Raw genomic sequence first — 24,620 nt, 5'->3', positions numbered from 1 at the left:
ATATAATGACAAACTGCTGATTTGATTGAGATATAAAACATTTTTTGCGATGAAAAGTGACATCATATCTTTCTACTTTTATAATTAAATAAAAGCGTTTAAAAGTTCAAAGGCCTTTTCAGCATTAAAGGAAATGTAAATTCAATCAGTTTTAGTATACTGACTTTTTTACACATAAAATAGATTATCACACACACGTTTTAAAAAACGTTTGCTGCTGAATATCAAATCCACATAATTAGTTTTAAAGTCACTTTATCACATAACAGCCTGATACGGAACAATGTTGATTATAATTTGAAAGCCTTTGTGATTTGTCTATTCAATTTCAATGTCAAAAGAAGTTATAACCTTAAGTTAAACAAGAACTGTCGGGGGACAGTAAGGCTCGACTATTCGAAAAAGTTGTCACAAGGGTGTTTTATTAAGTTTAATAATGCTTACCTATGAATACATATAATTGTTCGAAAAGGTAAAAAGGCTTGTTATTAAGATGTTTTATTAAGTAAATCACTGCTTTTTTATTATGAATGCATAGAATTGTCCCCAAAAAGGCACAAACGCTTCAGTAGTTATTGAGATAACAGCTAACAAGCAAAACTTTACCATGAATTTCTAAGTTGAAAAAGGGGAGAAAAATCAGCCTAAATGCAAGACAAAATTATGGATCTTGGTCAGTGACCTAAAATTATGACCATAAATGCATATGTGAAGTTTTAAATAAATATCTTTAATAGTTATTGAGATATGTAAAACTTGCATGTAAACATTAACCAAGAGACTAAGTAGAAAAAGGGAGATAAATCAGCCTAAATTAAATGCAAGATAGAGTTATGGAACTTGGTCAGTGACATACAATTATGACCCGTCATGCATATGTGAAGTTTCAAATCAAAATCTTTGATAGTTATTGAGAGATGTAAAACTTACATGTAAACATTAACCAAGAGACTAAGTAAAACAGGGGGAGATAAATCAGCCTAAATACATGACACATATATGAGTGCTGTTCAGTGATCATTATTCATGACCACAAATATACATATGAAGTTTCAAGTTTGTATCTTTAATAGTTTTAGAGATATGCAAAACTTGCATGTTAAGCTTAACCAAGAAAAGGAGAATTTTTTAGTACAATTCAGTCAAAATACATGGCAGAGTAATAAATCTTGAGATTTGACCTTCAATTATGACCCTAATAAGGACATGTGTAAAGTTTCAAGTAAATATCTTTGAAGACCTTTAACAAAAATTTCTAAGTTTCAAAGGGGGAAATAATTCTGCAAATATTGCAGGCAGAGTTATGCAACTTTGCAAACTGATGTACATTGTTACTATAAAAAAGTATTGTAAATTTAAATTGAATAGCTCAAGCAATAATTGAGATATTTGACTATACAAAAAAATTAAACCAAATTTTCTAAGTTAAAAAGGGGCATAATTCTGTAAATATTGTAGGCAGAGTTATCCAACTAGTCAATCTGATGTACATTGTGACTATAAATAAGTAGTGTGAGTTTCAATTGAATATCTTAAGCAATAATTGAGATTTTTGACTTTACAAAAAAAATTAACCAAAATTTCTAAGTTAAAAAGGGGCATAATTTTGTAAATATTGTAGGCAGAGCTATCCAACTTGTCAATCTGATGTACATTGTTACTATAAATAAGTATTGTAAGTTTCAATTGAATATCTCAAGCAATAATTGAGATATTTGACTTTACAAAAAACATTAACCAACGCAGACGCCGACGCCGGGGCGACTACAATAGCTCTCCATATTCTTCGAATAGTCGAGCTAAAAATGTGTCACAACTATTATTCAATATCAATATTAATATATTTCGACGGAGAAATAGGTTAAAAGAATAGGATCATTCTATTTACTTCTGCTAAATCTGCCTTGAAGACGAAAATGCTTAAACGTGACACGAGAAATACCTTTTGATGCTTAAACAAACAGGATCCCTGCAACGTGGCTTAAAAGCTTGGCATAATTGCAAGAAAGTATAAGTGCATATTATGCTTCTTAGATGTGCAAATGAACGAACCTGGTCTAAACTAACTATGATTGTAAGAAAATAACCATACAAGCACAAACAAACAAACAAATGTAGCAGGAAACACATAATTTAATTTTTCATGACATTCTTTCAAATTTAATTTTTATGATATTCTTTCAAATATTTTATATTTCTCCCATAAAAGTGACCAAAATCAAATTCATTTACAGTAAACATGTATTTTCTGTCATATTTATATGTGAAGTCAAATGTGACTTAGAAATTCTTGAACAAATTGGCCAAATAATGATAATTACTGTTTTTTGCGAAATTTTGGCGGCCATCTTGGACGTCATCTTGGATTTCTTGATTATCCGACGATTTCGGTTAAAACGAAATACCGTTTTGTGTTCTGCGAACCCTTGTGAATCTTTTGGTATAAAACTTACTGTTCCTAGACATAGACTAGTTGACCCCTAACATATGCATGATTTACAGGTTCATTTCTTACACTAAATGTAGATTGTTTCAAGGAGTCTTATTCTGGATCTGACTGATTCGCTTTCACATTTTATTAATGTGTATTATATATTACATTGAAATTAATCTAGAATATGAAGATGTCTGAAATGTATTTGTTTAAAATTATTGAAACTGATTGGTTCTAAGAGTAGCATTGTTCATCTTCAAAAATAAATAACATCACAAAATAAGTAGCCATCACTAGTTTTGTGCTCCGAAATTTTAATATACACGGACATAGTTAAAAACAATACCTGTCCGCGGAAAGACCGTTCCACTTTCCTCAGTGCAAGACAGTTTTAAAAAAGACAACACATAAAGGAGCAAAATCCTGCAAACATGCTTATCAGGCAAAAATACCTGCTCGTAATAGTCAACAAGTATTTCAAGTTTGAAGTGAATATATGAACTGTTCTGTAGCACAAGGCAAACAGTCCAAGTATAAAAAGAGGAAAAATTGAGCAAAACTGGCTTATTATTTTCCCCTTAAAAACGCAACTTAAAAGGAGTGTACAAAAAAAATCAAAATCAAAAAGTGTATACATATCTAACAAAGACATAATAAAGTTAATGTCCTTAAGAAATGTATGCCAATTAAACAGTGAAAACGTTTTTAAGGTTTGAAGTAATTAACTCTTACAATGTTTGGGAAATTGATTTTAGAAAAAAATAAGTAAAGAAATGAGCATAATTTTAGAAAATATAATTTTTGATTATCTGCATGACATATTTTGAATGTGAAAAGTGTGTCAAGTTTGTGGTAAATTGTAAAAAAAGGTTTGTGGTAAATAACTATGATTGCTTCTGAGAAATGAAGCTAGACAAAAAGATTTTTGGTTTCGAAAACTGGAGTAAAAAACGTTTAAATTGCATATTTTTTGCATTTCTGAATTTGTTTGTCGAAAAGAAGTAAATCAGAATATTTTTATGCATGTTTAACAAAGCGATTCAAAATGATCAAATTTAACTTACACACATGAACTTATACAATATTCTATCATTAACAAACATGTTATACCTTGGGGAACTGTTTCTGAAAATAAATTGGTGTATGAGCTTTATTTTGTCCATTATTTTAGTTGAAAAAGCAAAAAGCTAGACAATGTAATTCGGAACTGCCTCGGCTATTATCTATAATAACATCGGAAACAAAACTGTGTGAAAATAGTTCTACCACGTGGTTTCTGATGTAAACAGAAACAGAGATAATGTAAAACGAATGTTTAAATTTGACATTGAATACCTGTTCCGGTACTCTTATGCTTGAAAATATGTCTTGCAACAATTTGTAATTTATATAAGCCCACTGATGTTCAATTTTATACAAATCCAACTAAATGTCAACAGGTTTTTTTGTATTTTCGGTTTCTACAGCCATAATAATAAATATATAAATAATGTATTGTTTGCTTTTGTACCTATGAATTCACTTATTTAAGGTGGACTTTTACTACATGTCCGTGAAGTACGCGGGCTAACGGGCTAGCAGTCTAGCGGGCTAACAGTGTGAACTGAGCGGAATAGCAGTCTAGCGGGCTAACAGTGTGAACTGGGCAGGGTAGCAGTCTAGCGGGCTAACAGTGTGAACTGGGCGGGCTAGCAGTCTAGCGGGCTAAACTCTAAACCTTTACAGATTAAACGATACATATCCTAGCAATGTAAAGTGGGCGGGCTAACAGTGTAGTGTGCAAGCAGTGTGAACTGGGCGGGCTGGCGGGCCAGCGGTCTAAACTTTAATACTTAATTGAATCAACATTAAAACCTCATGATACATTTTCTAGCAGTGTGAAATGGGCGGAACAACAGTGTAGCGGGCTAGCAGTGTGAACTGGGCGGGCTCGCGGGCCAGCGGGCTAAACTCTAAAACTTAACCAATTGAACATGAAAACGTTATGATACATTTCCTAGCAGTGTGAAGTGGGCGGGCTAACAGTGTAGCGGACTCGCAGTGTGAACTGGGCGGGCCAGCGGTCTAAACTTTAAAACTTTATTGAATGAACATGAATACGTTATGATACATTTCCTAGCGGTGTGAAGTGGGCGGGCTTTAAGTCCGGAGGCTAGCAGTGTGAACTGGGCGGGATGGCGGGCCAGCGGGCTAAACTTAAATACTTAATTGAATCAACATTAAAACCTCATGATACACTTTCTAGCAGTGAATAAGTGGGCGGGCTAACAGTGTAGCGGGATAGCAGTGTGATCTGGGCGGGCTGGCGGGCCAACGGTCTAAACTTTAATACTTAATTGAATCAACATTAAAACCTCATGATACATTTCCTAGCAGTGTGAAGTTGGCGGGCTGACAGTGTAGCGGGCTAGCAGTGTGAACTGGGCGGGCTGGCGGGCCAGCGGGATAAACTCTTAAACTTAACCAATTGAACATGAAAACGTTATGATACATTTCCTAGCAGTGTGAAGTGGGCGGGCTAACAGTGTAGCGGGCTAGCAGTGTGAACTGGACGGGCCAGTTGGCTAAACTCTAAAACTAAACCAAATGAACATGAAAACGTTATGATACATTACCTGGCAGTGTGAAGTGGGCGGGCTAACAGTGTAGCGGGCTAGCAGTGTGAACCGGACGGGCTGTCGGACCAGCAGAATAAACTTTAATACTTATTTGAATAAACATTAAAACCTTATGGTACATTTCCTAGCAGTGTAAGCTCGTTGAGCAAACAGTGTAACGGGCTAGCGGTACAAATTCAGCGTGCTAGCAGTCTAGTGGTCTAAATTCCATACTTAAATTATTTTAACACTAAAACGTTATGATGCATTTGGTAGCAGTGTTACCTCGGCGGGCTAACAAAGCTTGTTTCATATGGTATACACGATCCTTGAGAATTGTCACAAATATGTACACTTAATGTTTTAAAGTCCGTATTGATATTCAAGTGATGCATGATATACAGAAAAAAACGACAATATTAACTGAAACAGAAAAAAAACACTGCAACATAAGATTTTAGTAGTAGGGCACCTCATGTAGTGAAGCAGAAGATGCACCAGAGGTACATATATATAGCTGTATATTTCGTACAATGACAGACATGACAGAAGCGTGTCCATAAATACAAGGATATCTAGGAATCGAGCGATTTTTTAGGAGCGGATCTGTGGTATGGTGGTTAATACATATATATAATCCAGGGGTCTTGAGTTCGATCCCCCGCTCCTCCCTAACATTACCAACAGTCTTTCGGATGGGACTTTGAGCGAGGTCCCGTGTATCGGTGCTTTACACCTAACACATAAAAGATCCAGGTATGCTTCTGAATTTGGCCATCTTCTGTATTTCCTGCACTATCTTCACAAATCTAATTACGAATGTCAAATTGTGAAAAACCACAAAGCGACGGCATACCGATACCGACAGATGTACCATCAGAGTTTCCTCACTATATGGGGATTTTACGTAGAATTGGCCAGCCAAACAAATATTAGCGATGATTGTAGCATTTTTGCGTGCCAGTGGGGATTTCACTATGCTACACATGTTTGTATCGATAAATAACGGGGTGTTAGAGACTCTGACACGTGATAATTGGAACGAAAACAAAAAATCTTTTATTTGAAACAACCAAGTATATTTGCATTAACAACTTTCTCAAAATCTGGAAAACATTTGACCCGGTCTTTTGCGCAATTAAGTCCAGGTTTCTGATTACAGTGTACAGCGTAAAATGACACTCAATACGGCATACAAAAATGTGAGTGGCACATTTAAATATCTGTATTAAGCAATAGCAGACATTTGCTGATTTGTTCTAATATTCATCATTGCTCAATGAAGTACTGAAACCAAAACAGTTATACTTTAAGCCCAGCCAATTCCACATAAATTCCCATATAGTAAGGAAACTCTGATGGTACATCTGTCGGTATCGGTATGCCGTCGCTTTGTGGTTTTTCACAGTTTGATATTCGTAATTAAATTTGTGAAGATAGTGCAGGGAGTACAGAAGATCGCCCATTTCAGAAGCATACCTGGATCTTTTATGTGCCCGGTATAAAGCACCGATACACGGGACCTTGCTTTAAAGTCCCATCCGAAAGACTGTTGGTAATGTTAAGGAGGAGCGGAGGATCGAACTCAAGACCCCTGGATTATATATATGTATTAACCACAAGACCACAAATCCGGCTAGATTCCTAGATGTCCTTATATTTATGGACAAGCTTCTGTCTTTGTACGAAATATACACCTATGTAGGTATCTCTGGTGCAGCTTCTGCTTCACTACATGAGGTTCTACATTTGATTGCCCTACTAAAACCATATGTTGCAGATTTGTTTTTCTGTTTCAGTTAAGATTGTCGTTTTTTTCTGTTTATAATACATCATTTGAATATCAATACGGATTTTAAAACTTTAGTGTACATATTTGTGACAGTTCTCAAGGATCGTGTATTCCATATGAAACACGCATTGTTAGCCCGCCGAGTTCACACTGCCAGCAAATGCATCATAACGTTTTAGTGTTAAAATAATTAAGTATGGAATTAGACAACTAGACTGCTAGCACGCTGAATTTGTACGCTAGCCCGCTACACTGTTAGCTCGCCGAACTGATAATGCTAGAAAATCTATCATAAGGTTTTAATGTTTATTAAATTAAGTATTAAGGTTTATCCCGCTGGCCCGCCAGCCCGCCCAGTTCACATAGCTAGCCCGCTATACTGTTAGACCGCCCACTTAACACTGTCAGGTAAAGTATCATGCATTTTCATGTTCAATCACTTAAGTTTTAGAGTTTAGCCCGCTGGCCCGCCAACCCGGTCAGTTCACACTGCTAGCCCGCCACACTGTTAGCCCGCTCACACTGCTAGGAAATGTATCATGAGGTTTTAATAAAGTATTAAAGTTTAGTCTGCTGGCCCGCTAGCCCGCCCAAGTCACACTGCTAGCCCGATATCCTGTTAACCCGCTCATTTCACACTGCCAGGTAATGTAACATAACGTTTTCATGTTCAATTGGTTAAGTTTTAGAGTTTAGCCCGCTGGCCTGCCAGCCCGCCCAGTTCACACTGCTAGCCCGCTACACTGTTAGCCCGCCCACTTCACACTGCAAGAGAATGTATCATGAGGTTTTAATGTTGATTCAATTAAGTATTAAAGTTTAGCCCGTTGGCCCGCCTGCCCGCCCAGTTCACACTGTTAGCCCGCTACACTGTTAGCCCGCCCACTTCACACTGCTAGGAAATGTATTATGAGGTTTTAATGTTGATTCAATTAAGTATTAAAGTGTAGACCGCCGGCCCGCCAGCCCACTCAGTTCACACGGCTAGCACGTTACACTGTTAGCTCGCCCACTTCACACTGCCAGGTAATTTATCATAACGTTTTCATGTCGAATCAGTTAAGTTTTAGAGTTTAACCCGCTGGCCCGCCAGCCCGCCCAGTTCACACTGCTAGGAAATGTATCATGAGGTTTTAATATGGATTCACTTAAGTTTTACAGTTTAGCCCGTTGGTCCGTCAGCCCGCCCAGTTCACACTGCTATCCCGCTACACTGTTAGCCCGCCCACTTCACACTGCTAGAGAATGTATCATGAGGTTTTAATGTTGATTCAATTAATTATTAAAAATTAGCCCGCTGGCCCGCCAGCCCGTCCAGTTCACACAGCTAGCCCGCTATACTGTTAGCCCACCCACTTCACACTGTCAGGTAAAGTATCATAACGTTTTCATGTTCAATCACTCAAGTTTTAGAGTTTAGCCCGCTGGCCGCCAGCTCGCCCTGTTCACACTGCTACCCCGCTACACTGTTAGCCCCGCCCACTTCACACTGCTAGAAAATGTGCTCATGAGGTTTTAATGTTTATGCAATTAATTATTAAAAATTAGCCGCTGGCCCGCCAGCCCGCCCAGTTCACACTGCTATCCCGCTACACTGTTAGCCCGCCCATTTCACACTGCCAGGTAATGTATCATAACGTTTTCATGTTAATCAGTGAAGTTTTAGAGTTTAGCCCGCTGGCCCGCCAGCCCGCCCAGTTCAAACTGCTAGCCCGCTACAGTGTTAGCCCGCCAACTTTTACACTGCCAGGGAAATGTATCATGAGGTTTTAATGTTGATTCAATTAAGTATTAAAGTTTAGACCGCTGGCCCGCCAGTTCGCTCATTTCACACTGCTAGCCCGTTACACTGTTAGCCCGGCCAGTTCACACTGCCAGGTAATATATCATAACGTTTTCATGTCGAATCAGTTAAGTTTTAGAGTTTAGCCCGCTGGTTCGCCATCCCGCCCAGTTCACACTGCTAGGAAATGTATTCATGAGGTTTTAATATGATTCAATTAAGTTTTTACAGTTTAGCCCGTTGGTCCGCCAGCCCGCCCAGTTCACACTGCTATCCCGCTACACTGTTAGCCCGCCCACTTCACACTGCTGGAGAATGTATCATGAGGTTTTAATGTTGATTCAATTAAGATTAAAGTTTAGCCCGTTGGCCCGCCAGCCCGCTCAGTTCACACTGCTAGTCCGCTACACTGTTAGCCCGCCCACTTCACACTGCCAGGTTATGTATCATAACGTTTTCATGTTGAATCAGTGAAGTTTAAGAGTTTAGCCCGCTGGCCCGCCATCCCGCCCAATTCACACTGCTAGCCCGCTACACTGTTAGCCCGCTCACTTCACACTGCTAGGAAATGTATCATGAGGTTTTAATATGGATTCAATAAAGTATTAAAGTTTAGCCCGTCGGTCCGCAAGCCCGCCCAGATCACACTGCTAGCCCGCTACACTGTTAGCCTGCCCATTTCACACTGCCAGGTAATGTTTCATATCGTTTTCATGTTGAATCAGTAAAGTTTTAGAGTTTAGCCCGCTGGCCTGCCAGCCCGCCCAGTTCACACTGCAAGCCCGCTACACTGTTAGCCCGCCCACTTCACACTGCTAGGAAATGTATCATGAGGTTTTAATGTTGATTCAATTAAGTATTAAAGTTTAGTCCGCTGGCCCGTCCAGTTCACACTGCTAGCCCGCTATACTTTTAGCCCGCTCATTTCACACTGCCAGGTAATGTATCATAACGTTTTCATGTTGAATCAGTTAAGTTTTAGGGTTTAGCCCGCTGGCCCGCCATCGCGCCAAGTTCACACTGCTAGCCCGCTACACTGTTAGCCCGCCCACTTCACACTGCTAGGAAATGTATTATAACGTTTTTATGTTCAATTGGTTAAGTTTTAGAGTTTACCCCGCTGGGCCGCCAGCCCGCCCAGTTCACACCGATACCCCGCTACACTGTTAGCCCGCGCACTTATACACTGCTAGAAACTGTATCATGAGGTTTTAATGTTGATTCAATTAAGTATTAAAGATTAGACCACTGGCCCGCCAAATTCACACTGCTATCCCTCTACACTGTTAGCCCGCCCACTTCACACTGCCAGGTAATGTATCATAACGTTTTCATATTGAATCAGTTAAGTTTTACAGTTTTATCCGCTGGAGCCGCCAGCCCTCCGAGTTCACACTGCCAGCCCGCGATACTGTTAGCCCGCCCAATTCACACTGCTAGGAAATGTATCATGAGGTTTTAATGTTGATTCAATTAAGTATTTAAGTTTAGCCCGCTGGCCCGCCAGCCCCCCCCCCAGTTCACACTGCTACCCCGCCACACTTATAGCCCGCCCACTTCATACCGCTAGGAAATGTATCATAACGTATTCATTTTCATTCAATTAAGTTTTAAAGTTTAGCACGCTGGCCCGCGAGCTCGCCCAGTTTACACTGCTAGCCCGCTACACTGTTAGCCCGCCCACTTCGCACTGCTAGGAAATGTATCATAACGTTTTCATGTTCAATTGGTTAAGTTTTAGAGTTTAGCCCGTTGGCCCGCCAGCCCGCCCAGTTCAGACTGCTAGTCCGCTACACTGTTAGCCCGCCCAGTTCACACTGCTAGAAAATGTATCATGAGGTTTTAATGTTGATTCAATTAAGTATTAAAGATTAGACCGCTGGCCCGCCAGCCCGACAAATTCACACTGCTAGCCCGCTACACTGTTAGCCCGCCCACTTCACACTGCCAGGTTATGTATCATAACGTTTTCATATTGAATCAGTTAAGTTTTACAGTTTAGCCCGCTGATCCGCCAGACCGCCGAGTTCACACTGCTAGCCCGCGACACTGTTAGCCCGCCCAATTCACACTGCTAGGAAATGTATCATGAGGTTTTAATGTTGATTCAATTAAGTATTTAAGTTTAGCCCGCTGGCCCGCCAGATCCCCCCCAGTTCACACTGCTACCCCGCCACACTTCATACCGCTAGGAAATGTATCATAACGTATTCATTTTCATTCAATTAAGTTTTAAAGTTTAGCACGCTGGCCCGCGAGCTCGCCCAGTTTACACTGCTAGCCCACTATACTGTTAGCCCGCCCACTTCGCACTGCTAGGAAATGTATCATAACGTTTTCATGTTCAATTGGTTAAGTTTTAGAGTTTAGCCCGTTGGCCCGCCAGCCCGCCCAGTTCACACTGCTAGCCCGCTACACTGTTAGCCCGCCCAGTTCACACTGCTAGAAAATGTATCATGAGGTTTTAATGTTGATTCAATTAAGTATTTAAGTTTAGACCGCTGGCCTGCCAGCCCGCCCAGTTTACACTGCTAGCCCGCTATACTGTTAACCCGCTTACTTCACACTGCTAGGATATGTATCGTTTAATCTGTAAAGATTTAGAGTTTACCTCGCTAGCCTGCTAGCCCGCCCAGTTCACACTGTTATCCCGCTAGACTGCTAGCCCGTCCAGTTCACACTGTTACCCCGCTAGACTGCTATTCCGCTCAGTTCACACTGTTAGCCCGCTAGACTGCTAGCCCGTTAGCCCGCGTACTTCACGGACATCTTTTACTACATATATTGGAAATAAACTTGTCAACAAATCCCAACATTAAATTACTATTTGTTTACATGTTAAGTTTCTTAGAGTAGGTCAGACCGAAATATCGCATCCGTTCTGTGTATTCATACTATTGTGTTCGAGGTCGTTATCCGAAGACTGACGGAAAGGACAGAGTAGTTGCGATTGAGACAATGTGTTAAAGTGGTAATGTTATTGGTGATGAATAAAAATGCCATTTAAAGATAAAAAATAGAAGACAAATGAACTAAAATTGTTGACAATCCATCCCAATGATACGTCCGTCCGTCTGCCCATCAATAATTCCTGACAGTCATGATTTATGACTTCCTTTTGTACAAAACATTTGTATTAAATGTTCATGTTTAAAATCCAAGGAAAAGATAAAAAAAGTTAAACCAAAAATTCTCAAGCGTCCATGTCTAAGAAGTGGTGTGATGAATAGGAATGAGAGGATTAGTAAGGTTCAATACATTCTTTTAAAATAATTTGTTCTTAAGTTGATGTCCTTTATTACTAAAAGGTACTTTTGTAAGGAAATTTATTATAAATATAATTTTTTACTCTTGTTTTACACATGACTGGTTGGATTAAAATGTTACTTAGCTCATCAAATGTTACACTCGGGTTGCGCGTTTTTACTTTTGGTCCTCTGAGACTTAGAAAAGGTATTTGTAGGAAAAATGTACAATCTCAATGCTTATGTACTAGATGTCAACATTTCTTGGCATAAATTTGCCTTTCAATAAGGAAATCTGCCACATCATATTTCACTGACGCCTATTTGTGTTTTTCTTTGGTCTTAGAAACAGCCTTGTAGAAGGAATCATTTTTCCAGAACCAAATATTGATTTGTTTTGTTAGATATTCATTCTATGACAAACATTGAATTAAAAAAAGTCCATTATTTTCCGCAGAGCTATTAGGTTTTATCCTTCAACATTTTGTCAGTGACCTAAACCTTTAACCTAGAGACCTGGTTTATGCAAGTGACACTGCTCCTCATAGTGGTTAACAGTTCTATGAAGTTTCATTAAAATCCTACCATGCGTCAAGGAGATATGCTCTGGACAAAGTTTCTATATTTTGTCATCTTTAGTGAGCTTAATCTTGCATATATTAACCTAAATTACATGTTTCACAACGGTAGTTATAAAAATGAACATTTGTGTTTCATTCCCTCAATAAAGGGTTTTACTAAATGGTCCGAAAACACATTTTCATAGTTTTATTTGAACTTTGACCACTGTGCGTGATTTTGGCCTTAGCCAGAGGGACCTACATTTTATAGGCAACACTCTGCCTCACAATGGTTAACATTTGTGCTAAATTATATTAAAATCGGCTTTATGCATGTAGAAGTTTTGCTCTAGCCAAGTGTTTTTCAAAGACCTCTAAGTGTGACATTGACCTTCAACCTAGAGAGACCTTATTTTTGCACATGACACTGCTTCTTATAGTGGTGAACATTAGTATGAAGTTTCATAAGAATCCTTTTATATGTATAAGAGATCTGCTCTGGACACTATCTCTATATTTCATCATCTTTGTTGACCTCCATGGTCACTAGTCACAAATCGGCATCGGACATACAAAACAAATACATGTAAAATGCGCTTTTAAATATTATGTCTTAATGTGTCCTATATTCTAAGACCAACCGGCATTTTTTCATGTTGTAGAAGATGGCAGCCTAGCAGTCTGAAGTTGGCAGCCTAGCAGCTTGACAGCGTAACAGCCTAAAGAAAACTAATGATAGTACAAACATGAAAACCGTCGTAAAAACATCAGTAGCACTTCCTTAGATCATTCCACGCCTTTTTTTAATATCGTGATCTTTATTTTGTTTGATGTTGAACTTTATCTTATCATTTTTTTTTCATTCTGACGCTTCGAAATTTGTGAAGTTAGCAGCCTAGCAGCCTAAAGAAAACTAAGGATAATACAAATATGAAAATTGGAAATGAATCGGTAGCACACACTTAGACCATTCCACGTCTTTTTTTCAGAATCGCGATCTTTATTTTTAAAAAAAGAACTCAATTTTTAACATTCTGGCGCTTCGAAATTTGTGAAGTTTGTGAAATTTGTGAAGCCTAGCAGTCTTAAGAAACTAAGAATATTAAAAACATGAAAACCGTCGGAAATGAATTGGTAGCACATACTTAGAGCATTCCACGTCTTATTAATGTATCGCGAACTTTATTTTTTAAGATATTGACCTTTATTTTTTTATCATTTTGACGATTCGAAATTTGTGAAGTTGGCAGCCTAGCAGCCTGAAGTTGGCAGCCTAAAGAAAACAAGAATAGTAAAGTCATGAAAACGGTCGGAAATGCATCAGTGGTACTTAATTACAGCCGACCAATGGTCAATGTTGAGCGCAAGAAAGATTTTAGTGTTACTTAACGAACGTTCACCGCTAGCACTAGAATCTTGCATTGCTAGAACAAGTGCATACAGCTGTTTACATTTTGATAAAGCTCTGTCGGTATATATTTTGCAGCACATATTCTAGAGTGGACGAAGTTTGCAACAGTGAAGACTCGCACCGTGTCTTCCAGCGTCCACATCCGCGTATAAAAGAAAACTCCAAATTACATAGGAAGTAGTCTTAGTCTTGGTACATTTTCTCGGCGGAGAAAATGGAGAATAAGCAACGTCATGTGTGTTATTTATGATATGCTATTTTGTATGGATAAGTTTATCATGAAGTTGACGATGTTCAAGGCATATTTACTTAAGGTTTATAAATGTGTTGAAACGTGAAGAGATATACAATGCATATGTTTAAACGAACATAAAATTAACATAAAGATTTTCTGAATTTAGGAACAATAACCATTTGCTCCATGGTTGCCGCATCCGTGGTCTTGTAGACGATTAAGCCAAATAATGAAGCGGCGTGTATGCCTCTTCAACAGTTTTGCTGATAATTTTACTACATATGAATAAAACAATTTACTCGATAAATGTTACGCACATAAGTGCGTTACGCTAGCTACGCTCCTTGTCAGGGTATCGTACAGGAATGTTGAGAATATCAGTTTAATATCTTAATTTTTTATATTCTGACTTTCATTTCATTTTACTTTGTTAGAACAGGCTATTGTACATATTGATAGTCATTTTACTATGTTCGTTGTTGTAATTTTGAGATTCAACAATACAATACAAAAAAAATGAAATCTGAAAAAAAAAACCCAAAAAAAACCCAAAAACCGCATCATTATTAAGATACCACAAGTCATAGAATAACGAGTAATGATGCGGACAAATATTATTATCATTGTTAGTTTTCTTTCTTTCTTTATTTATTTATTTAAATACAAACACACCAACACGACGCGACTTAGTTTTCTTTAGGCTGCTAGGCTGCCAGACTGCTAGGCTGCTAACTTCATAACTTTTTAAGCGCCAGAATGAAAAAAATTATGTAAAGTTCAACATCTGAAAATTTAAAAATCACGATATTGAAAAAAGGCGTGGAATGATTTAGGAAGTGCTATTGATGTATTTCCAACCGTTTTTTTGTTTGTACTATTCTTAAATTTCTTTAGGCTTCTAGGCTGCCAACTTCAAGCTGCTAGGCTGTCAGGCTGCTAGCCTGCTAACTTCACAAATTTCAAAGCATCAAAATGAAAAAAAAGTTCAGTTTAAAAAGAAAATAAAGATCGTGGTACTAAAATAAGACGAATAATGCTCTAAGTATTGGTACCGATCCACCTCCGACGGTTTTCAAGTTTGTGCTATCCTTATTTTTCTTTAGGCTGATAGGCTCCCAGGCCGCAAGGCTGCTAACTTCAGGCTGTTAGGCTGCCAACTGCAGGCTGCTAGACTGCCAGACTGCTAGGCTGCCAACTTCAGGCTGCTAGGCTGCCAACTTCACGAACATCATTTTATCAAGCATTTTCATGTTTGTAATATTCTTAAATTTCTTGAGCCTGCTAGGCTGCCAACTTCATGCTGCTAGGCTGTTAGGCTGCTAACTTCACAAATTTCGAAGCATCGAAATGAAAAAAAAAATCAGAAACATGATTCTAGGACATTTGCCCCCCCCCCCGAATGTTTGCCACCCTTATTGATGTGGTGCACATTTGCATATAATTTTAAACGGGAAGACGTTTGCCCCCATAAAATTTCTGTAGGGCAGACATTTGCCCCCTGTATAAAACAGTTTTTTCAGTGATCTTAAACAAGTATCTTATTACATGCATCATAATAATCATTTTTTTTATCTTCGCTTTACTGACCCGACAGCTCGTTTTTTCGGGAAAATGAAAAATAATAAGCAAAAAGATAAATGAAAAATATAGAATTCATTCATATTTTTGCGGTGAAATATGCCGCAAAATTAATGGAAATATTAATGTCATATCAGAGATCTATATCATCTTTGAAATATATTTAATCATGACTTTAATTACTGCTCGATAGTTTTGAAGTTCAATTTGTGTAAAACTAAAAAAAGTCAACGAAAACAACAAAAAAGTAGAACAAGAGGGTCATAATGGCCCTGAAATCGCTCACCTGTATATAGGCACCTATTTGAAGATGTTTCATGATAAATATCTAAGCTCTAGCTCTAAGAAGTTTTTAATTTTTACTATACACATATAGGGAAAAACAATGACCCCATCTGGGCGGGCCAATTTTGTCCCCAGGGCTTTTATTTGAACAAAGTTGGTAGACACTCACTAGAAGATAATTTATGCTTAATATCTAAACTCTAGCTCTTTGGGTTTTCTAACAGAAGATTTTGTAAGTGTTTAATATATACATATAGGAAAATCAATGATCCCCGGGGCGAGCCAAATTTAACCCCAAGGCCCTTATTTGAAAACAAAAATGCTAGACACCCAGAAGAAGATGTTTCATGTTAAATATCTTAGCTCTAGCTCTTAAGGTTTTTTAAAAGAAGATTTTTTAAATTTTTAACTATATATATAAAGGGAAAAACAATGACCCCCTGGGGCGGGGCAAATTTTGACCCCAGGGCTTTTATTTGAACAAACTTGGTAGAAACCCACTAGAAGATGTTTCATGTTTCATAGCTAAGCTCTAGCTCTTTGGGTTCTTTTACAGAAGATGTTTTAAATTTTTACTATATGCATATAGGGAAAATCAATGACCCCCTGGGGCGGGCCAATTTTGACCCAAGGGCTTTTATTTGAGCAAAATTGGTAGACATTCATTAGAAGATGTTTCATGCTAAATATCTTAGTTCTAGCTCTTTGGGTTCTTTAAAAGAAGATTTTTTTAAGGTTTTACTATATGCATATAGGGAAAACCAAGGACCCCCTGGTACGGGGCCAATTTTGATCCCAGGGCTTTTATTTGAACTAACTTGGTAGACACTCACTAAAAGATGTTTCATGTCAAATATCTAAGCTCTAGCTCTTTGATCTTTTTAAAAGAAGATATTTAAAGTTTTTTTTTCTTTCGGTTGCTAAGGCAACCAGAGTTCTACATGGAATTAAATTCTTTGAACAATTTTAAAGGTGACTACCAAAGGAACATTCCCGTGAAGTTTGGATGAAATTTGCCTAGTGGTATCGTATATTAGTTGATAAAGTACTACAACGTTGTGTCTTCTTTTCTCAGTTTACTACAAGTATCTACCTCAAACAATAACAACAACAATAAACAATAATAATGACGTCACAAACGTCAACGTATCACAAAGCGCCATTTACATACAAAGTTGCGCGGGAAAGTATAATGTATATCTTCAACATCCTGGGGGCCGCAAAAAGTAATAAATTGCACATGAAATTGCACATATGTTGTCAATGTTGTCAAATTTGATTAAAAAGAAATGCATTACTAAATAAGAAAATGTTCATCATAAGAAAATGTTCATCATTTAAATCTGAAAGTCTCTGTTAACGCGGTGCATTCCTATTCTAGGATATTTAAATGAATAAGTGTAGTTTTGAGTTTTTTTCAGTAAGCTATTCTAGAGTCTCTATAAAATCTTGAATAATTTTCACAATTTATGAAGTCTTTCTTTTCGAAACATTTTGTTAATCACAGTCTCTATTGTCTATTACTTCGAGTGGATATAGTTTCACAATCGGTCTGGTAGCGTACAGTCCATTGCTAAAACGAATTCTAGCTGCCCGAACCAAGCCATCCCTCCCGATGATAAGGTTATCGACTACTGCCAGCTTCCAACGAGTTCGTGGCGAATCTTCATGGACCCGTACCACTTCCCCGGTAGAGATAGTTTGTGAGTTATTTCCGGGTTTGTTACGTCGCTCATGGAGTGCTGTGAGATACTTCGTTCTCCAACGTCTCTAAAAAAAGTGCAGTAATAATCCGGAACTGGTTCCTAGCCCGTTTAGAGATAATGTTGCGTTCTACAGTTGATGGAATTCTGGGATCAATCTCCGCTCCAACGTACAGTAAAGACCTAATCTTGCAACTATATAACAGGTGCGCTGGGGTCAATGGCTCAGGGTCTTCAAGGCTAGATGAAACAAACGTCAGAGGTCGATCGTTTAGCATGGACTCAATTTCGGTAACAATGGTTTGTAGAGTCTCTAAGTCTACCATTGCACGGCCAGGATCTTCTTGAGAGTTTATTTTGTACCTATCAGCCGCTCCCACCAACCTCCGTACCATGGGGCTCTCTCAGGTATAAATTTCCAATCAATGCCAGTATTTGCTAGAGACTCTTTGACGACTTGGGAGTCGAACATGGCTTTCAAATAAGTAGACGCCGTCTGGAACGTTTTAGCGTTGTCTGAAACTATGAGCTTGGGTTGCGACGTCTGGCTTGAGAATCGTCGTACAGCTTGTAAGAAACAGTCTGCTGATAAACTTGTAACTACTTCAAGATGAACGGCTCTGGTAAAGCACATGTAAATAGACATATGTATGCTTTTTTCTCTGCTCCAGAGGGTTCTTTAATATATAATGTACCAGTAAAATCTACGCCGGTAATGGTGAAGGGCGAGCTTCCTCTACTCTAAATTTTGGCCATGGGGGAATTTCAGGTGACTTGTATGGAAGTCCGTGCACTTAACGACATGTGACACAGTTTCGGATTACGACATTCGCGCATTGTCGTATCGCTGGTATCCAAAATGACTGTCTAATGCTGGTAACTGTAGCATTTAAACCACCATGGCCAAGTAATTCATGCGCATTGCGGACTATCAATTTAGTAAGTCTAGACTTCTTTGGTAGGAGGTACGGGTGCTTTGTGACGTCATCTACGGTCGCGTTGTTAAGTCTTCCGCCGCAACGGATACATCCGGTTTGGTCAAGAAATAATCGAAGCTGCTTTATTGATGGTGTTTTGACCTGGTTTCTCACTAATTCCTGTATCTCTGTACTGTACACATTTGCTTGACAATAGTGTATCCACCGCTGCTCTGCTTGCTTTAGTTCACTAGAAGAGAGATGCTCGAAGTTTCGTCTGGACAGGTCGACCTTGCAGTTTTGAATAAATCGGCGAATATCAGCTGTATCGCGAAGTAGCCGACATAAATTGCTGAATTTCTTAATGTCAATAATATTCTGTATGCTATTACTGGGTACTTGATGTGTAACTTTAGATATACTGTAAAACACTTATTATTCGCGAGAAATCTATTTTCGCTAATATTCGCGAGTTTTCTTAGACGCGAATTCATATTTCTCGCGAATATTTCACTTTGTCTATACACTTGTCCAAAAATGAACACTATCCGAAAATGCGTACACATGGATATATATCTGCGGGAAAGTATCGAAACCAGTTCTAGTTACATCATGTAGCTATTCAAGTGTTGCAGCACAGATTACTAGAATGAAATATTTACCTGTAACAATTTGGTATTATTGAGGAATTGGAAAAAAACTTCTTCGCTGCATATTACCTGTGTCAAGGAAGGTAACTGTGACTTGCACTAGAATTAAGTATAAACAAATTAATGCGTCTTACAAAATTTTAATGGTATTTCTACAGATTGTTCTAATTAATGTGAAAATCGGTCCATCTTAATGGATTAATTAAATTTCCAACACAATTTATCAAGGTCAATGTCTATTGAACAATATACCTGTGACAAACACAGTGAACACATATCAAATAATTATCAATTTTATTGACATATTTTTAGACAGACGGTTTCACTTAACAAGAAGATTAGCAAGCTATCAGAAAAAACGATACAGATATAAATGCATTCGTCGCACAATTCACGACGCAAAGTTAGTGAACGGACAGGACAGAAAATATCTGAATGACATCGGGTTCCGGTTTCACATTTTTGGGGAAGACGCGAATTCATGTTGACGCGAAATAATTATTTTGGACATTTTGCCTCAAATTCGCGAAATAAGGTTATCGCGAAAAATAAGTGTTTTACAGTAATTTGCTCGTCTATCTCTGCTTGCTGACTTCCGATGGCTTGCTATTCAATTATCTATCTATTATAAATGTGGCAGCAGTGTTCAAGTCTTTAGCTAGGCTTGGCCATGACTGTTGAATATTTTCTGAAAGTGGTACATCCCAGTCGTACTTTTGTTTCCAAATGTCTTGCAACAGAAGTTTGGCTCGGACGCTAACTGGGCACAGTATTCCAAGGGGGTCGTATATTTGAGATGAATATTTCAATATCACTCTCTTTGTAACATTAGTAGAGGGATATCTCTCTTCACATAGGTCACTTCATCTGTTGACGGCTCCCAACGTAGACATAGGACTTTGGTGACGTCGTCAGTATCTAATATGTTTACTCTGCCGGCTTCTTGTTGTAACTTGTTGCTGTTGGAGTTCCAAGATCTCAAATTCATTCCGACATTAGACATCAAGGTGCATTCTTCTTCTTCTTTGAAACTAGATATGACGTTATCGATGTATAAATCTCGACGTAATATTTCTGATACCGTCGTATGTGGATTATTGTCTAAATGTTTTTGTATCGTTGCGTTGAGTATGAATGGTTAACAAGTTGCACCAAAAAGCACAAAACGATAAATTGAAAAGCCACTGTTGGGATCATTCGGATCTTTCAGCCATAGAAATCTTGTCATATCTCGGTCATCTGTATGTAATCCTACCTGCAAAAACGATTTTTCAATATCTGTTGTAACAGCGAACGCATGCGTACGAAATCTCAGCATATTTGATGTAAGTTCATTTAAGACTGGGGGTGTTGACTGTAGGCAATCATTCAGACTTGCATGGTGTGGCGTTTTACGGCAACTACAGTCGTATACAATTCTTATAGGCGTAGTTGAGGTATTTTTCTTTATACGGTGATGTGGAATGTAATGATGGGCTTTTTCGTCTGGATCTCTTTCTCTTGAACTCTTTCAATGAACCCTCGTCTCTCTTGTTCTGCAATGATATCTCCATATTTTCTTAGCATATCGGGTTCTCTGCTTAATCTTCAGACTGTACTTTCAGTGCGTTTTAGGACAATATAATAATTTGTAGGTAGTTCCGGGTGATCAGTTTTCCATGGTAACCGTGCAGTATACTTTCCATCTTTGTAGGTAGTTCCGGGTGATCAGTTTTCCATGGTAACCGTGCAGTATACTTTCCATATTTGAATTCAATTGACGTCAGCTGATACTGTTGTATTTCGTCTTGTAACTTCCGGTCTGTGTCATCTGATGTTATTCCTATATTTTCTAGACTCCAGAAACGTTCTATCGATATGTCCTCTGGTATGTGAACACCCTCACGTTCAAAATCTGTTCAACACTTCTGCTACTTTTACTGAAATTGATCGGTCCAGACAGAAGGTATCCAATTTTCGACTTTACGGCAGTAGGCCCGGTTCCACGTATAATCTCGTCCTCAACAATATCCCAGTAAAAGTCGGCTCCGATTAGCAAGGAAATAGCAAACTCGTTACTGGATGTGCCAATTATATCTTTTAAGGTAAGGCAAACTTGAGATGTCGGAGCTATGTGTGTTATGTATAGGAGTCGCTATAGTCGGGACAATCAGAACTTTCAGTGGTATCTTCTGTCTTCTGTCTGTAACAAGATTCACTGTAGCTTGTCCAAAGTGTTGCATCTGATTACTTTTGCCCCCAAACGCAGATATTCGGATTGTTTCGGATTTTTCCCTCTCTAATTGAAGCTCGTCTGCTAGAGATTCGTTGATAAAACTTCTTTGTGCTCCTTTGTCAAAAAGTATGGTTGCTGGGCTACATATATCTTTGTAAAAAACGTCAGCCATTGCTTTCTTTTACAATACCCCGGATCTAAATTGATGCGCGGAAGAATACATCACTGTAGCTTCAGATTTGTGTTGTGTAGAACTTTTTGCACTGGAATAACGACCGCTATCAGACTTACAGATAGTTGTGTGATGCTTTCTGTTACAATTCTGGCATCTCTTAGTGGACTTACACGTGAATACTTGGTGTTAACCTAAACAATTATAACACAGTTCTGTCTCCTTAATAACATTTAACTTTGACGCTACATCAGGATACTTCCAGCTCTCTCTGGCTCTATTGGGATTCCTCGCAAAAGGTGCTCTTAATTCCAGTTCTTGTCACATACGCACTGTTCGAATTTCTGGTACTTCTTGCCCCAGTAAATAATGATGTAGTAGATCCGTAAGTTTCTACTTCCGGTTGAATCGAGTTGTATGATCCGGCTTCCATAATATTAATTTCGTTGTAAATAGCTCTACGTAAGTCACATAACAACCAATTCCTGTCACCGTGACCTCTCGCGAGATTTTTTCTTATTTCTCCCGGAAGTTTGTCGAGCACAATAGGCACGAGTAAATCGCCGTAAGATTCTAGTTGCTGGCCCAAACTCTTCAGTGCACGAAAGTATGTCTCCATTTTATCATAGAATTCTCGAATATAATGTTAAGAATTTTTTGGGGCTGGTAGTTGAAGCAATGCTTACATTGTTGCATGTATTATTTTATGCCTTTGGCCATATCTTTCTTTCAAAAGTTCTGTCGCACGTGCATAGTTTGTATTTTTGAGTACATAACTATCAATAGTCCGATCCGCTTCACCTTCAAGCTGACTCTTCAAATATGAAAATTTTTGCACATCCGTTAAGTTATAGTTGAGATGAACAGTTGACTCAAACGAGTCCAAAATGTCTGCCAGCTTAAAATGTCGCCATTAAATTTCGGTAATGACAGTTTAGGTAACCTCTGGTACTGTGAACTTGCTGACATAAAAGAGTGATTGTTACCTAGGCTGTTCTGTGAACCAGCAAAGTGAATATTTCCTCTCGGAAGTTGAACGTTGACATGACTTTCGGTCTCTCCACCGTCTGCTCCATCAGTAAAATTCACCCGCATATCGTCTGCTCTTATATGACTATTTACTTCATGATTCTCGGTATTTTCACTCGTACGACCGTCTGTCTGTGAGTTCCTTTGACGATACGCTCTAAGTTTCCGTAACTGAATCTCGAGTTCAAGCTAATATTCTTCAGTGGTAATGAGTTCTTCTTCGATATCCCCGACTCCAGTTTGAGATAGAATCTTCTCATCGAGTGCATCTAAGGTATTTGTCTTCGATTCGAATTGAATTCTATTTTGTCTGATTTCTCCTTCGTTTCTTCGATTTTGCCCAAAAGCTTCGAAACAACGCTTCTGTTGCCGCTACGTACTAAAATTAACATCTGTAGGTTCGTCTTTTTTGAGTCACGGCACCAATATCGTATATTCGTTGATAAAGTACTACAACGTTGTGTCTTCTTTTCTTAGTTTACAAGTATCTACCTCAAACAATAACAACAACAATAAACAATAATAATGACGTCACAGACGTCAACGTATCACAAAGCGCCATTTACGTACAAAGTAGCGCGGGAAAGTATAATGTTAATCTACGACAAGTGGTTTAGATGTCATTTAAAGTAAAAGTTTACGGACGGACGGACGCCGGACGAAAGGCGATCACCAAAGCTCACCCTGTCGCTTTGTGACAGGTGAGCTAAAAATAAAGTTCAATGTTTTAAAAAATAAAGATCGCGGCACTGAAATAAGGCGTGGAATGATTTAAGGGAGTGCTATTGATGTATTTCCGAAGGTTTTCATGTTTGAACTATCCTTAGTTTTGTTTAGGCTGCTAGGCTGTCAGCCTGCTAGTCTGCCAAGTTCAGGTTGCTAGGCTGTCAACTGCATGCTGCTAGACTGCCAGGCTGCTAGGCTACTAACTTACGAACATCATTTTTTCAAGATTTTCTAAGAGACCCAATTTCTAAATATAGTATGTTAGTATAAGGGGTAATAAATGGTGATATTTCAAGCTCATGAAAATGATCTCAGTGATTTGTAACATAGACGCATCAGTGCACGTGATTCCAGAAAGTTACGTCCTTCCAAAGGAGCCAAGGGAAACAAAACTAACAAGAGCCATGTCAACATGGCCATCCCCCGCCGAATGTGTTTGCTCATTGGAAGAATGTATATGTAGTAGAGCAGAATAACTCCATTTTAAGAGGTCTTTTGGTAATGAAAACTGATGGCTATAGTGATTACAGATTTGAAACCTATGTGAATACTGATGGCTGAAAATAACAAAGGGCAATAACTGAAAAATAATGCAGAGTAGGTTACCATTCTTGTGTGCTGCATTCCTCCTCAGTAAAATCTATCCACCTATGAAGTTTCAAGTTGATACCTCAAATACTTTTTGAGAAAAAAATTGAATTGAAAAATTAAGTATGAAAAATAACAAAGAGCAATAACTCAAAAATTATAAAAGGTTAAAAGAGTTATCATTCTTGTGCAGTGCACACCTCCTGAGTGAGATCTATGCACCTATGAAGTTTCATTTTGATATCTCAAAGGCTTTTTGATTTATGCGCTGGACAAAAATTAATTTTGAAAAATAACAAAGGGCAATAACTCAAAAATAATGCAGGTAGAGTTATCATTCTTAACCACTGAACTCCTCCTCAATGAGATCCATCCACCTTTGAAGTTTCAAGTTGATTCCTCAAATACTTTTTGAGATAAGCTCTGGACAAAATAGCATGAAAAAAAAACAAAGGGCAATTACTCAAAAATTGTATAGGAAAGAGTTATCATTCTTGCGCACAACATTCCTCCTCAATAAGATCTATCCACCTATAACATTTCATGTTGATATCTCAAACACTTTTTGAGTTATGCTCAATGAGGAAACAACAACAATGGCGGTAGTAAGTCGCTGAAAATCTGAGCTTAGCAAAAATGTTGGATAAATCAATCAAAATATCGATATTATAATTTGAAAAGTAATAAAAACTGTGGATAT

The 24,620-nt window shown here is 38.3% G+C and overlaps 1 protein-coding gene across 1 annotated transcript in view; it reads left to right on the top strand.

The window, feature by feature from the left end:
• Positions 1 to 24,620, top strand: part of LOC132745926 (uncharacterized) — a 56,641-nt gene that overhangs the window by 5,651 nt on the left and 26,370 nt on the right. The gene's annotated exons all lie outside the window — the stretch shown is intronic.

Source organism: Ruditapes philippinarum, unplaced genomic scaffold (assembly GCF_026571515.1).
Source record: "Ruditapes philippinarum isolate M1 unplaced genomic scaffold, ASM2657151v2 ctg1847_1_1_1_1, whole genome shotgun sequence".
Lineage (NCBI taxonomy): Eukaryota > Metazoa > Mollusca > Bivalvia > Venerida > Veneridae > Ruditapes > Ruditapes philippinarum.
The sequence above is the reverse complement of the archived record's forward strand: the minus strand, read 5'-3'. Positions and strand labels throughout refer to the sequence as shown.